At 36.3% G+C, this 17,672-nt stretch overlaps 1 protein-coding gene across 5 annotated transcripts in view; it reads right to left on the reverse strand.

Moving 5' to 3' along the window:
* Nucleotides 1–17,672, reverse strand: part of ERC1 (ELKS/RAB6-interacting/CAST family member 1) — a 555,538-nt gene that overhangs the window by 334,691 nt on the left and 203,175 nt on the right. The gene's annotated exons all lie outside the window — the stretch shown is intronic.

A 17,672-nucleotide genomic window follows, 5' to 3' on the forward strand; every position in this document is an offset into this window, starting at 1 on the left:
GGGATAAAGAAAGGGGGGGTAACCAGAAGGGGGAATGAAACATGAGAGACTATGGACTATGAGAAACAGGCTGAGGGCTTTAGAGGGGAGGGCGGTGGGGGAATGGGATAGGCTGGTGATGGGTAGTAAGGAGGGCACGTATTGCATGGTGCACTGGGTGTTATACACAACTAATGATTCATCGAACTTTACATCAGAAACCAGAGATGTACTGTATGGTGACTAACATAATATAATAAAAAATACATTAAAAAAAGCATTTATATTTTCACGTCAAAAAAAAAAGCTAAATAGTAAATATTTTGCACTTTGTAAGCCATTTATAATCTGTGTCACATACTCTTCCCTGTAGTTTTTAACCATTTTAAATATGGGAAAACCATTCTCAGCTTGCAGGCTATATAAAAGGTACAGGGCCTGTAGTTTGCTAATCCTTGCTGCAGAGCTTTGTAGGTCACTGGAAAGCCTTTTGCTTTATTATTTTTTTTTAAGATTTATTTATTTATTTGGAAGGGGGTAGAGGGAGAAGGAATAAGAATCTCAAGCAGACTCCCAGCTGAGCAGGGAGCCCGATCCAGGGCTTCTAAAATCATGACCTGAGCCGAAATCAAGAGTCAGACACTTAACCAACTGAACCACTCAGGAGCCCTGCCTTTTGCTTTAGGAAGCAATTCCTTGGTATCATCAAGTACAAAAGAATATCTCATAAAAACTAATTAAAAATAACCTAATAAAAATTCAAGTTCCTATCAACTAAGGTAAAGCTACACATTTGTCTATAATTTAAAACCAGTAATGCATTCTGGAACACCTGGGTGGCTCAGTTGGTTGAGCATCTGACTGGTGATTTCGGCTCAGGTCATGATCTCATGCATGGTGGAATCAAGCCCCAAGATGGGCTCTACGCTCAGTGGGGAGTGCGCTTGAGATTCTCTGTTTCTCTCCCCCCGCCCCTCCCCCCACTTGTGTTTTCTCTCTCTCTAATAAATAAATAAATCTAAAGGGAAAAAACCCTTGTGCTTGCTTCAGCAGCACATATACTTAAAAAAAAAAAAACAGCATGCATTCTAAGTCCAACTGTCAAATTTTTCAGAAAAAAGTTAACCTTCCCTTATCTATTTAGCAAATATTTACTAAATGCCAACAAAGGGCTCCACAGTTTTAAGGAAGAGAACAGAATATGATCTCGCTGTCCTCATGGAACTTATTTTTGAAAGAGGCAGAACAATATAAACAACTCAAGAAGCATCTCATAGCACAGCGTCAGGAGCTATGGGGAAAACAAAACTGAGCCATGTAATAGAGATACTGAATACATGAGTAGATACAATTTATTGAACTAGTTTATTGAGCTACAGTAGTAAGGGTAGACATCACTAAGGAACTGTCATGGAGGATGTGAAAAGTGAGCCATGTAAAGAACTGGGGAAAGAGTTAGAACATAAGTACAAATGCTTTGAGGATAGCAAAAGCTTGGCTCATTTTTTTTTTTAAGTTGATATGGTGGTGTATAGCAAAGGGGAAGTAGTAAGTGGTGGGGACACAAAGGTGGCAAGAAGTCAGATGATGCAGAGCCTCATAAACCATGGTAAGGAGTTTGGGTTTTATTCTGAGTATAAGGGGAGAACACGGCAAGGTCTTAAGCAAGGAGAGAGAGCATTTACTGTAAGTTTTAAGAGTTCAGTCTAGCTGCTATGGAGAAGAGACTAGTAGAGGAGCAAAATGTAGAGGCAAAGGTACAAGTGAGAAAGCTACTCTGTTAGTCTGAGCAAGAGAGAATGCTTCATAGGAGAGCATGGAGAGAAATGACTGAATTTCAGATAATACTTGTGATGTGTGATAGGACTCACTTATAGATTTAATGTGGGGAGTGAGAGGAGAGAAGATTCAGGAATTAGTTGGTGATTTATTACCTGAGCAATGGGTGAATGGTGATACCATTTACTGAACTGGGGAACATTGGGGAAGAAGTTTTGAAAAGGATGGGCAAGATGAAGAGATCTGTTCTGGGCAAAGTGAGGTCTGATATCTAATGATGTCTTTAGACATCATGGAGAGGGGTGCTTGGGGGGCTCAGTCGTTAAGCATCTGCCTTCGGCTCAGGGCGTGATCCCAGAGTCCTGGGATCGAGCCCCACATCAGGTTCCTCCGCTGGGAGCCTGCTTCTTCCTCTCCTGCTCCCCCTGCTTGTGCTCCCTCTCTCACTGGCTGTCTCTCTGTCAAATAAATAAATAAAATCTTAAAAAAAAAAAAAAGACATCATGGAGAAATTATCTCCACAGTATATTATTCTGGAGCTCCTTACGTGTGTGTGCATGTGTGTGTGTGTGTGTACACACATATGTATATACATGATGGATATGTCCCATATACACAATAGATGGGGGCCATAAATATATGATTAATATTGAAAGTCATGAGACTTGAAGACATTTTCTGAGAAATGAAAAAGACAACAGGGCTGAAGATGGAGCCCTTTGAAGTCTAGGGGAATATGGGAGACCCAGAAATGACAACAGAGAAGAAATGACAAGTGAAGGACAGTGAAATAAGTAGAATCTGCTGTCAGAAATGCCAAAAGAAAATAGTGTTTCAAGGAAGGGGGTGTGTAGAATGATGCTGAAAGGAAACGTAAGGTGACAAAAAGTGACTTGTGGAGCTGGCACACACGTGAAATACACCACCTAAAACCCTGGCAAAAGCAGTTTCAGGGAATTGATAAAAATAGATTAAAAAACAGATAAAACAGAAGCCTGACCTGATTAACTTGAAGAAAGTGAGAAAATGCAGATGGCAATTATATAGAGTTGATTTTTTAACAAGATTTACTGAGCAGGAAAAGAGAAAAAGGGCGTGCCTGCTAGAAAGGACTATCCTATCAAGGGAAGGACTTTCAAAGATGGAGGGTGGAAATGTTAAAGCATGCTTATGATAATGCACTAGGAGAGAGCAAATTTTTTAAAATAAACGAAAGCACCATCCTTGAACTGGGGGACTAGGATAGGATTAAGAGAAAAAGTAGTAGAGCTGAGCTTAGAACAGTGACACCACCGTAAAAGAACATGCGAACACCGGAAGAGACGCACATGAGCTGGTAGATCTAATGTGAGGAAGAGGCGGTGGGTAGCATGTGATCCTGATTTTCTCAATGTAATATGAAGTGAAGTCAGCAGCTTTGAGGTGGGGGTAGGGGGGAGGGATTTTGTGGATTTGACAAAAGGAGAGAGAGTAGGATATAATTATCTCTGAAAATGTAAAATCAAATTTAATAGGCATTTGGATTAGAATTGCCTGTATAATTGGGAGCACATTTGAAATATGTGGCCATAAATCTGAAGCAAGACCTGCCAGGACAGTTGTGTGACTTTTTTCCCAAGTACTACGCAGCATCTCAGTGCAGAGGCAGTACAGGATAGGAAGTGGTGGTCAGAGCTGCACTGTCTTTCGCAGAAGCACTCAGCGGACATGTAGAATTCCAATAGATAACCATCAACTCCACATACTTAAATGCACAGGAAAGAGGGAAGTTTTATGCTGGCCAGAAAGGCACACAATCCCCCAAATCTAAGAAAAGACCCTGCTTAGAATGGCACAAGAACAGAAGAAAAGAAAATGAGAGAACCTATTCTCACATTTCTTAGTACAACTTGTGCAGTTGTTTCACTACAGTGGTAATGCCTGTTAACCAAACTCTATAAAGATAAGAACCCAGCACTGTTGGTATATTCAAAATCAATTTATAAAGTCCGAAAAAAAACAGACCGAGGATATGACATAATGCTATGGTTGTACTGTGCCAAGAAATCTGAATATGTGCTAGAGAAACAGAACCAAAGAAATTCCTGCCTTCAAATAATGACTTGACTTTTTGGATCTGTGGCAGAATAAATATACTGTCATTTGTTTTCATTCTTTAAAGAAAGCTGGTCCGTGTGGCTCACTCTGGATTTCTCCTTGATTTGGTGATAATGACACAGGAAAGCACAAGCATTTTATGGAGAGCATCCATTTATTATATGCATTATCTTAATTTCTATCATTGTCTAAAACAAGACATATAACCTTAGACTTTTAAGTAAAATTTTGGTACTAAGAGAAATAAACATATATGTCCTCATGCCTCACCTCTATTTTTTCTTTTCAATTTTATTCTTCCCTTTTCAATTTTATTCTTCTTCCCCAACACTCCTACTTTATTTTCTTCTCCCTCTCATAATTTTCTGTTTCTGTGCCTTAGGCCTCACAGAATCAATCAGAGATCCAACCCTTCTTGGTGGAAGTCAGACCTAGGAGGTTGCTGGCCCCATGACCTAGGAAAAGTAACATTCTAGCATGAACAGAACGATAAAATACATATAGCTTTTTACTTCCTGTTCTCTTGTTTCCCTCTTTCCATCTGAAAAGTGCTTTGTAGATATTAAGGAATTTACTTTCATTGCCCCAAGGCTCTGTCAATTATGAGCGCTGTGAATGCTACAGTTTAATCATACCACACAACAGTATACCAAGCTGGGTGTGCAGAAAGAGCACACCACTCATACTTTTTTACTTGGTGGTTTCACAGGGCTCAGCTTAAAAACTAATTTAACTTGGAAATTTCTCTGTAACATGCACATGAAGAGGTAATAGCTGGAGGCTACTATGAGAATCAAGGCATTAATATAGCATTAATAAAAAGCAGATATATTAAGTAGAGAATGGTAACAGTTTTTGTCCGGTGCAAATAAAAGCTAGGGATCAGCAAACTCCATAAGTGGTTCTCCTCATAAATTTTGGGTAAAATACAGGAAAATTATTAAATCAATTGGGTAGAAGATTATTAATCACTAAAGCATTCCACTGAAATGGAAGGAAAGAATCAAGTTTAAAGTTTCTAATTTCATTAATAAAGGATGGGCCTAGAGGAGAAAGGAAGACAAAAAAATAAATAAAAATTGTAATTTATGAATGTGAAAATTTATGTTGTATTTTCATTACAAAAAATTTTAAATTCCTCTTCCAAGGGGTCTTTAACCAATAGAGTTCTGACTGTACACAAAACATGATAATTTATAAAAATTCAGTATGCCACAAGTGAACTATAAAAGTTTAGTTTACATTCCTCTGCTTTTGCTTTTGTTAGAGACATAGTGACCTCATAATAAAATCCAAACTTCCTTAATTAGCACCAAAGGCCCTTAACAATCATCTATATTTCTATTTTATGTCAATATTTCTACTCCCTCCTGCAGTAAGTTTTTTGTTTTGGAGTGTTTTTGTTTTGGGCTCTTCAGTTGTCTTAATGTCATTACCCTGTATCTGCCTAGCACACAAGTACTCATCCTTCAAGATGAAGATCAAATGGCAGCAACCTGGCAAAGCTTTCCAGCACTCCCCCAAGTGGACCGCTTCATCCCCACGACTGAGAGGTCTGCACCTGAACTACAATATGGTCTATTATAGCATACATGTAAACTAAAATATTTTCTAGATTCTTTGTTCATAAATTATAATTAAAATACACAAATATTAACTCTAGAGTTAGAAATTAAATATAAGAAAAACTAAAATATACAGTGAAATTCAAATTGCCAATATTGATTTAATATGCAGGCAAATCATGGCTCACAGTGCATGTACAATACTTACTACTATGGTCCAAGTGCTTTTAAGTCATAAGATGATTATATTGTCCCAAAACTTTTCTTTGTCAAAGCAGTAAAGACAAGTTTGCTTTCTACGGTTCATCATAACATCATTTGAACTTTGCTTGAAATAAAAGCCTCCTTTCTTTTCTCATTGGTCCACAGCAATTACAGCAATAATACTTGATAACAATGAGATCATAACCACGAAATGAATGAATATGGATAAATATGCTAGTTATAGGATTTCACCCAGATGATCCAAAATATGAACATAAATTGTGTTTTAGATTGTCACTGAAATTGAAAATACAAAATCATAACATCAGCATGGTAAACTCATTAATCTCTAAACATGTTCAAGGTCCCCAGGGATGTGAGAGCCCCTGATGAGAATATAATGATGAAGAGGTTAAAAGCAAAACTTTTAACAGTTGGAGAGCTCTGGATTAAATACTGGTTTACCATTCATTACCAATGTCATCATAGGCTCTTTAAGTTTCAGGGTTTTTTGTTTTTTAGTTTTTATTTGTGATATAGAGTTGTTATGCGGAATAAATAAGATAATGTATGAAAAATGCATAGCATAGGATTTGGCACATGGCAAAAACTAGTGACATTCATTATCACGCACACACGTGCACACACACATATCTACTTTATTATATTTTAATATATAAATTTAAATACCTAAATTCCCCATACATTAACCTGCACAGAATCATGGAACATGCTTTTTCTACTTTGTAGGTGGTGGGAAGGGTGTGTGTGTGTGACTGAATGTTCTGTTTGAATGGCAAGTCTAGCACTATGTTAGATAAAATACTGTAATAACCACCTTTATAAGTCTCTCATCATATACAAAGCACCTTAATGTTTATCATCACTTATCTCTTTTGTCACCTTATTCAAAACACTTTCATGAGGTTTTATTAATTCCACTTTATAGAGAAAAGCCCAAACCTTCAATAAAATTTAGTACTTAGCCCCACACCATGGAAATGGTACTCAACTTCAGGGCTGTCTGATTGCAGCTACCATACACTTAACCTCTCTGCTACAGTAATTATAAGTGAAAATCGCTTATTTGGTAACATCTCAGAAACCAAATATTGACTGAATATAGCTTACATGATACATACAAAATAAATGAAAAGGTGGAAACCTATCGCTTTATAGAGCTGTTACCTTCCATGGCTTCCTTTGTTCTGAAGAAATTTCATCCTTCAGTCTTTTTTTCCTGTTTCCAGAAGAGCAGCATTTCTTGGCATTCTCATATTGACTCATTTCATTTTTCTCAACTGAACTCTTCAGAAAGTGAGCTTCAGCCCTAAGACTGGGAGCATTTCTACGCAGGTCTGCCTTTTAAAAAACTACACTTTCCCTCCACTTGAAATGATGAGTATAAAAAAATAAGCCTTTAGTTCTTCCATAGATTTGTCTCTTTGTTTACATTGGATGGTAGATGTGAAAGTGTACTGTGAACTATTAGAAATTAAATAAATGTAAGGCATTTTAACTTTTTTTTTTTTTTAAAGATTTTATTTATTTATTTGACAGAGATAGAGACAGCCAGCGAGAGAGGGAACACAAGCAGGGGGAGTGGGAGAGGAAGAAGCAGGCTCATAGCAGAGAAGCCTGATGTGGGGCTCGATCCCATAATGCCGGGATCACGCCCTGAGCCGAAGGCAGACGCTTAACCGCTGTGCCACCCAGGCGCCCCGGCATTTTAACTTTTAACTTTACGCAGACAGCCCAAAAAAGGAGGCAAAGGCTCAGGCAGGAAGAATCAGGAATAATTCTACATCTATAAGACTACCTCAGGGCACTTGGGTGGCTCAGTTAGCCTTTGGCTCAGGTCATGATCCCAGGGTCCTGGGATGGAGTCAGCATGGGGCTCCCTGCTCGGCGGGAAGCCTGCTCCTCCCTCTCCCCCTCCCTGCCTCACTCCTGTTCTTGCTTGCTCTGCTCTCTCTCAAATAAATAAAAAATCTAAAAAAAAAAAAAGAAAGAAAGAAAGAAAAAGAAAAAGAAATTACCTCAAGGCCATACAGTTGCCAAAAAACTAAACCAAATGCTAGGTCACAGGTAAAGACTAATCTCACCAAAGGGCAGAACCCAAATTACCAATGAATTAAAAAAATATGTCTAAGGCATTGCCCGGGAGGAAATGGGCTGTGGAATGTTAGATGATCTATGTTTCTCTAAGCTTTAATATTCTGCTAAGTTCTTGACATTTTTCATTACTCATTAAATCAATTAATATTTAGTTAAACAACACAATCAGCTGTCAAACACTAGGGATATAAGACCATGAATAAAAATAATTCTTGTTCTCAAATACCTCCCAGGCATCCAAGCAAATAAGTATATACTGAGTGCTACGAGAGTATACAAGAAAGGGACCCAACCTAATCTGGAGGTAGGCATGATGGTGATAATCAGGAAAAACTTTCTGAAAAGTCATACAGGAACTTTCTTTTTTATTTTTTTATTTTTTAAGATTTTATTTATTTGACAGAGAGAGAGAGAGAGCACAAGCAGGGGGAGCTGCAGAGGGAGAGCTGCATGGGGCTCGATTTCAGGACCCGGGGATTATGACCTGAGCTGAAGGCAGATACTTAACCAACTGAGCCACCCAGGTGCCCCCATACAGGAACTTTCTCAAGGGATTACTCCAGGTTACTAAGCAGAGGATATAGTACTAGGCAAAGAGAACTGTACAAATAAGGCCCTGATGAAAAGGAGAATGTGTCATACTGGGGGCAAACCACACTCAGTATGACTACAGCTTAAAATTGGTGCAGTGGAGAGAAAAAGGAAGCTGACATAAACAAAAATCAAATCATTATACTAAGCAAGGAATTGGAAGTTTATCCCAAATGTGTAAGACTTTATGTAGGGAAGTGATATAATCAGATTTCCAAAATTTAGGAAAACACACTGAAGGGGAATCATAATTTGGGAGACAGAGGCACAATTCAGCTTTTACAGTTATGTAAAAAAGAATCAATTTGACTTTGCCCTGAAGTTACATCGATAAACTGAACTGGTAATGAGAACAGACAAAGCTAATATACTTTATACTAACCAACCTCCTTTAAATAAGGTAATAATAGTCTGTGCTGACTATTCCTCTCACAACACATTCAAAAAAAATTTTTTATTATCTCCAAACTAAATCATCATGACCACTTCTCCAAACCCATTATTCCTTGCTTTTAGCTCTCTTAGAAAGTCATCTGCAAAGAACTCTCCTTTTTACATCTCAATTAAAAGATCACATATGAAGGAAATAAATTTTTGCTACAACTTTCAAAATAGTTAAGTTTAACAAACTTAAATGATTTTTTTAATTTAGAAACTCATAACTAACACCAAAATGCTTAAAACCTAGACCAAACAGCTAGCTACAGCATCTTAACAATGTCTTTTGTGGCCAGTGGGGTCAAATATCCCAAGTACAACAGACACAAAATAATCCTATCTTAAGGAAAACAAGTGAAGACAGTTTAAGCAGATACATTTCTTCCTATGACAAAGGTCAAGTTCTTCCATTTCATTAGACTTGTATCATCTTCACTGACAAACACCAACATAAACAACCGAACATCAACAATGGAGAAACACCTCAGCTTAATTTTTTTTAAAGAGAGCATAATATCAATGTGTATGCAAATAAACCAAATCACCTTAGAGCTGCCCATTAAGACCCCTGATTTCCTGATCTTTACCTCCCACTCTACGATTTCAAATTCTGAGACCTTGAAGTCATATAGATAACAGAAACTGGAGGTTGGGAGGAAGGTTTCTGCAAAAGTGTAACCCATACCCAACCCAGCCAACTGTCTTGAAGTTTTGTGACCCACTCCTTTCCCCTTGCTTCACTCTCAATTCCCTGTTACTCCATTATACTGCTCCACATGTTTTTACACATATTAAGTGTGACAAGGTAAGCGGTACCAATGAATACAATGCTTTTGCTCTAGTATCCTGAAGAGTTTCACTTGCCTCTGTACCCATGCCAGTATGACACCCCAGAGGGTCTTTCACAGAGGCAAAGGGTGGCATTGCTATCTTGAAATCAATGGAAAATGGATTTTTGTAAGTTCAAATATGAGCTGATATAGAGAAATCAACAGAGATAATGTTAAATGTGAAAAATTTTTTAAAAGGATAAAAATCAATTCCAAAAATGTTCATTCATAGCCAGTGTTCTAATGCCTTGCCAGTCAAAGCATGCTCCACAGATCAGCAGCACGGCCTGACAGCTGTCAGAAATGTAAAAGCCCAGGCCCTATCCAAACCCACCACATCAGAACGACATTTTAACAAACTCCAATACAATTTGTATGCCATTAAAATTTGAGAAGCACGGTCTAAATTACCTTACCAAATAAATCAAAATATCTAAAATATAAGTTGTTGTGGAGCATTTCTTAAGCAAGGCTGAAAGTGTTGTATGAATCATTGGGGCAAAAGCTGGAAATAATCCAGTCACTACTGAAGGAATATCTCATACAGCAGGCTAGAAATGGTAAAAGAGTGGCAATTCTCACCAAAGGATAACACAATTAACACAACTTCTGACTCCCATACTCTGAGGAGGCAAAAACATATATTTAAAAATGTATTATAATCTAATATTGTGTCTGGACCTCACAAGGACATACAAAACAAGGAACAGAGGAAAGTTAAGATATGCAGTAAACATGAAATCAGAGAAACTGAATTTGTACTAAAGACTCTACCATATCGTAGCAATGACCCTGAGTAAGTCCACTAACTCCTCTGAACCTCAATTTTCTCATCTGTAAAACAGGAAAATATCATCCACTTCATACCGTTGCTATGATCTGAAGTGAGATAAAGAATGAGATTGGGAGGGATGAGGTTTATCTGATAAAATATTGAAAGTCCATTCAAATTTTTATTTCAGATATGTGACAATGTTTAGTATAAGTACGTCCCAGTATTTACAACACATTAGTACTAAAAAAGCAGTTATTGTTCATCTGAAATACAAATTTAACTGATTCCTCATATGCGTATTTGCTAAATCTGGCAATCATATACAAATTCAAATTTTAACTAACTGTAAATTTAGACTTTCTTCCCTTCTCTATTGAATTTGCCATCTTTAGCTCATGTACAGAATAGAATGCCAGGTAATTGTCTACAGCTGCAACTAAAAAAAAAACTACATTTACCACTTCTCAATGCATGATGGCACAAAACTCAATACTTTTCAGTAGAATAGTTAGGTAGATCAGTACGAGTATGTGTTCATACATTTTTTTCTACCAATGAATCACTCAAAATAATAACACTATATTTCAGGAGAAGTTAGTTAATGGAGGTGTAGCTACACTGTGCTTGCGTGACCCATTACAAAAAGACTAGGCAATAGTATTGCTTGAAAGGAATAAAATAAGGAAATACACTCTTGAACAATGATGTTGCTTAAGAAAGCCAAAAGAATGACAAGTAGAAGCAAAAAATGCAATTAAAAACAGATCATTCTCCTAGATTATAAACTCTTGTCTATAAATCAAACTCCTTGTAAATAGATCACACAAGGTGAGAAATGCTTTTGGGCCTATAAAATCCTGAACACTTCAGCTAAAAACAAAGAAGAAAAGATGAAACCTTCAAAATATAGTTATACCTCTTTTTGTAAATGATATCTTATGAGGTTTTAGTGTCTAGTGTCAGACAATAATGAAAAAAAAAAAACCAATTCTAAGATGTGCAATCAGAGAAATGGCGTGTTGACTGAGTTAAATTTTAGAAATCAATGTAGAACTCTTTCACCAAATTAGATAAAAGAGATTGTAACAACAGGGATGCATCTGAGCAAGACATAAGTATTTAACTTTTATTACGTAGCAATATAGGGACTCTGGTCTAAATGCAGTTGATAGAAAGTATCCCACAGATTTGCTTTGAAGACAAGTCTGCAAGAAGCACTGCTAAACAAAATAGGGGTAATAATAATATTGAGCTCAATTTGTGTAGACCAGAGAGTAAAAGAGATGATATTTATAGGCTTCACCTATTGAATGTCTTGCTTTTAGCCACAGATGCTACTAAAATAAAAAGTAATGATGATTCTGAATCAAATCATATATTTTCATCTATTCATGGAATCATTTCTTTGCATTCCTTCGGTGGGGATAATGTCACTGAATAGTAACTAAAGACATGTAAATATGTTTAAAGATAGAGAATGAATCTTCAGTCAACATCACTCTAAATAAAAATCTCTCTGCTTTGTATACTAAATGGAAACAGGGATTGAGGAAAGCAGGAGCGAACAAGAGAGGAAGAGAGAAAACAAATAAATCTGTCCAAACCAGAAATGCTTAAAAAACAAACACTACACTTAACTGTCACTATTAACACAAAACAGGTGGTTAAAGCAAACACTTAAGAGTTAAGTATCTTGCCCAAGGTCCCATGATGAAGTTATCCAAAGATCCAATCCAATCTTAAACCATCAATACTCTCTTGATGATCTGCTCAATTGGACTTGGTAAAACCATAATTAAAATGGTGAAATGCTTCTATACAGAAAAAAATACTGCATTAAATTCCAATCTGAAACAAAGAAAGACTTTTTACACACTACACCAAAATGATCTTTGCCACTGGAAAAACAAAACCTGTTTTATTTTGTATTCCTTGGAAAATAAACTTATTTAGAAATAAGTATAGTTTAATGGCATTTACTGCTGAAGTAAAAACTACTAAAATGATCCAGCTAACAATATTTTAATTAGAATAACTTGTAACTCAGAGAATTATGCATACAACAATGACTTCCACAAAAAAATTCTTCTGGAGCAGGGTTTTGTTTAGAGATATTTAGATCAAAACCTGTTATATAAAAGAAAAAAGTGGTAAAACCTCCCGATAAAAATATGTCCACTTGATGCTTAAGTTAGAGATGAAAGTTCTCCAAACACAAGACTTCACGATATTTGGTTACTAAAGCTGAACTATGTTCAGCCTGTGCCATACTTGGAATTACTTAAGTGTTACCCACACTGCTTTACTATACTGCGTGGAGAAAACGTTTACAGTAGAAAATGGGAAAATCCTTTTTAAATGCAGTATTTGTGCTTGCTATTTTTATTGCAAACAATGTAAGATTTGTTCTGTAATAAGTATGGTTTGAAAAAGAAGTTCCATAAAAACTTAAAACAAATAAAACTGAGTCATTGGTAGTAATAAGGCAGGTAACCAATAATGTAAATGAAAATTAAATTTTTTACAAGAATATGAAAAAGCCCAAGAGTTAAGAAACATGTAAAAAGCAGAAAAGCAGGGGCAGATGGGTGGCTTAATTGGTTAAGCAACTGCCCGCAGCTCAGGTCATGATCCCAGAGTCCTGGGATTAACCCTGCATCAGCCTCCCTGCTCAGCCTGCTCAGCACGGAGTCTGCTTCTCTCTCTCTCCCTCTCTCTCTCTCTTTCTCCTCCTTTCCCACTTGTGCTCTCTCCCTCTCACTTTCTCAAATGAATAGGTAAAAATCTTAAAAAAAAAAAAAGAGGAAGACGAAAAGCAAGATAGACTAAAAAACGTCAATGAGGTGTTAAGAGAGCTAGCAAAAAACAATGTCACATAAACTACAAAAGAAGACTTTCTAAAAGAAAAAGAGATAATCAACAATATCTAATACCCCAGAGAGGTCAACAGACCCAAGACAAACAAAGTCACTAAATTTGGCAACAGCATATCACTGAAGCCATCTTAGCAAGCAGTGAGAGAAGAATCCAGATTGCATTTGGAAAACAGAAGTGTGGAAGTGGAGTCAGGGAGCATAAATGATTTTTTCAAAAACTGTGCAAGTCCAGCAGAAAAAAAAAAAAGGTAAAAATAAGATACTGTATTGAATTGAGGCCAAGGAAAAGATACTGAGAAGGATTACTTCCATTTTCTTTTTAAGGATAGGGGAAACTAGTATATGTTTTATGTCTGGGAGAATCTGTGGAAAGGAGGAGAATACAAATAAGGAGGAGAACTTCATTTATGGAACAAGGGTTTAAAAACTGAAAAGAGGGAAGGAATGAAAGAGAATAGGAAAATGTGGCCTTGAAAAAGAGCTGGAACATGAGTTTCACTGAAACAAAAGGAAGGTTAACATGAGTGAAAACATAAACCCAGGACTGTGGTTACCCTAAAGCTCTATTTACCAGGCAAAGGAGGGGAGGTCATCTAAGAGAGAAGGAAGAGAAGAGTGTAAATCTGACTGAAGACGCCTCTTCATAAATTAGATCAATAAAAGTAAGTATGAAAGAAGGGCTAATTTTGCTTTTTACTATATTTACAACCCACACAAATTGTTTTATTCTTAAATGAGTCAAAGGTAATGGGACTTTTTCAGAACTATCATTTAGGTCATCAATTTAAACAATGAGAAGAAATACCAGGGAGTAGAAATGGGAAAGAACCTTTTTCCTAAAACGCCTCAACATCTTAGCTTTCTACCCATAATAGAAAGTAGCACCTGAAAAGATAAGTGGAGTCTTAAAATATCATTACAGAAGAAACCTATCTCCTTTTCACATTTTCTACACATACACAACTTTGCACTGGGATTCTACTTTGCACTTTCTATTAACAATGGTAAGAATCAATTAAGAACAGTATAGTGTTTTAAAGAACCTGAAATATATCACATCATGCTATCATATGCCAGATAAAATAGGACTCCATGAAAAGGGCAAAAAGGAGCATCATAATAGCTCTCTATATCGATTGTTTACCCTGTACCAGATACTGTTCTAAGTGCTATTCACACGAACTCATTCACCGTTTACAACAACTCTTTATATTAGATAAGTATCCCAATTTTACAGATGAAAACACTACAGATGAAAAATCTACCTAAGAAAATTCAAGCCATCTGGGACTCCATAGCTCATACTCTAATTCTGACAACAGAATACAGAGAATACATGAAGTCCTGAGGTTGAAATGAGAAGATCTGGCTTCAAATCTAAGTTCCACCACTTACTAGTTGGTTGACCCTAGAGAAATCAAGTTCCCTAATCTTTCCTCATCAGAATAATCATCTGTCCTGTGTAACCCACACACTGTCTGTGAGACTCAAAGAAGACAGGTGCTTTCATAAACAGTAATATATATGACGTTAGAAAACAGCAGCTAGGTGAAGTGCGTACAGTGTTAACCACATCATTTCCGGAACTGTCTCAGAAATTCTATCGCCTTCATTTACATTGCCATGCTCACACACGAAAGAAATAACTTCTAAAATTCAGGTTTGGGGGGACCTGGGTGGCTCAGTCAGTTAAGTGTCTGACTCTTGATTTCGACTCAGGTCATGATCTCAGGGTTGTGAGATCGAAACCTACATCAGGCTCCACACTGGCTGTGGAACCTTCTTGGGATTTTTTCTCTCTCCCTCTGCCCCTCCTCCTCCCTCTTGAAAAAAAATTCAGGTTTCCAATTGTGCTCTGTCTCTCTTCCTAATAAAGATGGACAAATTACTTAATGGGCCTGGAACTTGTATTATTCACCTAAAGAGTGGAAAAAATAATTCTCTCTACATACTTGCTGGGAAGATCAATTAAAATAAAATATGTAAAGGTTCTACCATAGTGCCTCTGGCACATATAAATCAAAGGAGCATGGCTGTTTCGGTTATCACTTTTTCTACCATTCAGCAGAATCACAAAATAAAACCAAAATTTCAAGGATGTATAGGTTTGTAAACGTAAAGTAATTTCAAGATTCATCGAACTTTACATCAGAAACCAGGGATGTACTATATGGTGACTAACATAATAAAAAAAACATTTAAAAAAAAGAAAGAAAGATTCTTCTAAAAATCCACAGACCATGGCAACTTTCCCTCCAACGTTCATGCTGCATTTTCTATCTCTGATGAAATTTTAATTAAATTAAAACAATTTTTCTTCTCATTCCCCTGGTGATTCCTTTCATCTTCATTTTGCTCTCAGTCAAAACCTGCTCAGTCTGATTCTTGCTTTCTGACTGCTTTATCTTTTGAAGCATAGAACTTTGAATCCACTCTTTGGGTAAACCTAAAACTTCTGACATTTTATGCAATCGTAACTAGATTTCTAGACATATCTTTCCTGGAGTAAGTTGTTATCATTTCAGTTCCTCATTAGAGCTCAAGATAATGTTAGTATACATGCTCTTATCTTTGTGTTAGTACAAGCATACTGACCTTGAGGTGAGACTGAAGAAAACAGCAAATCCAGGAAGAAAATGTGAAAGAGAAAGTTAGAAAGAATTAATAAGGACAATATTCAGGAAATAATGTTATTCATAGACATAGACAAAACATAAAAGCACAGGATTAGAGAAGGAAAAGGTGTAACACAAATTCTGCACAGGCACTAAAAATTAGTAATTTCAGATTTTCCACTCTCAACAGGTGTGTTTTCATATTAGATTACACCATTGTACCTTAAGGTAAGTTTCAAGGAAAATTTTTGTCTAAAATTTATCATTTCTTGAAGGAAGGGGGAAAAAACTATTAAATACAAAGGAAAAGAGAAGGTCAGCACCTCCCCTTTTTCATTTAAGTAGCTGTGATTTCATAATTTAAATCATTTAATTTTATAATACCCACCTTATAACTGACTACTCCTTTACCCACCCCCCACTCCATTTCTTGGATCCAAGCTGTCCATAACAAAAGCAGAAAAACATTAAGAGCTTCAATCATTCTGTAGAACACAGAATTCTAATTAATAAGGAAGAACTTGAAACAATGGTCCCAAATGTGAAAATAATAACTTTTCCTGATTAGAACCTAATTTTTTTTCTCATTCCAAATCTACCAAAATGTACCTCAAATGGTGCAATCTAAAAGCAATAATGAACCAGAATATACAGCTCTATAAACATCACTCCATTTCCAATACTGTGCAGCAGTTAGAGACGCAAAGTTGCCATGCTCAATATTCCTACATAGCATGAAGCCCCGGTGGTTCGTTATTGCTTTTTATAATAACAGGCAGTTTTCCCTTTTTAAAAATTAATCAATTTCACTGAAGTTAGTATTATCCTCCAAATACTTAACTTCTAATGGCCAGCACCATCCATACTGTCTTTAGGATCTAAATTTTACTTTCAGAATCTAAGACAAAAGGTTTATTTCTTGAATGCAAGCACCATTTCAATTTGTACTTTAATATTTTCTGACGTTTCAGTACTTCGAACCAGGGTTTTAAAAAGTCATTGTGAAAATAATGAAAGGTAAGAATGACAAAATTTATTATTCCCATTCTATAAGATAAAGAGAAATGAAAAACAGAGAATAAAAACGACTTCCTCACAATCACACAGTGTGTAAGTGGGAGATGCAGGATAAAAACGTGGGTCTGCTGACATCTCCCTGGGCATATTTTATATGTTCTGTGATGTTTACAGATTCCTAAAGGGAATATATAAAATAGATCCATGCATCTTTGGCATATATAAAACAGTAGAGAACGCAGATAATGTTCAAATGCAAAAACAGGCCAATCTCTAAATGACTGTTCCCAATTATCTTTTCTATCTTTGTTGGTTATGACACAATAAATTAGAAAAATTTTAGATCAACAATGACACTAGCTGAAATGTCTTGTAGTTGCAAGGTTTTAAGTAAGACTTGGGTAAATTTGTGGGGAAAAAATTAAGCTTACTCCTATCAACAGTGAGCAACTTCTTACCTATTTCATTGTTCATGAGTCATATTTCACTTTGGCATCAAACAATAGCTCTTGGGACATTATTGTGGGAAAAAAATCTGCATATAGAATAATTCTATAGAAATCTAATGTTTGCCCCTTTATGTAAAAACTTAAGGCAACCACTAAACAAAAATTCCTATAACAAATTACAAGGTGCTGTGCCCACAAGAAATTTTGGCAAAATGACCTAATAGAATTGACTATACAAAGCTGTATAATTTATTCTTCTTTTAAATGAAATCAGTGAAATTCATCAAGGAGGAAGAAGAAAGAAACAAGCAGCTTCCTCAGAAAGCAAGCTGAAGCCAG

This window comes from Ursus maritimus, unplaced genomic scaffold (assembly GCF_017311325.1).
Source record: "Ursus maritimus isolate PB19 unplaced genomic scaffold, ASM1731132v1 scaffold_26, whole genome shotgun sequence".
NCBI classification, from domain to species: domain Eukaryota; kingdom Metazoa; phylum Chordata; class Mammalia; order Carnivora; family Ursidae; genus Ursus; species Ursus maritimus.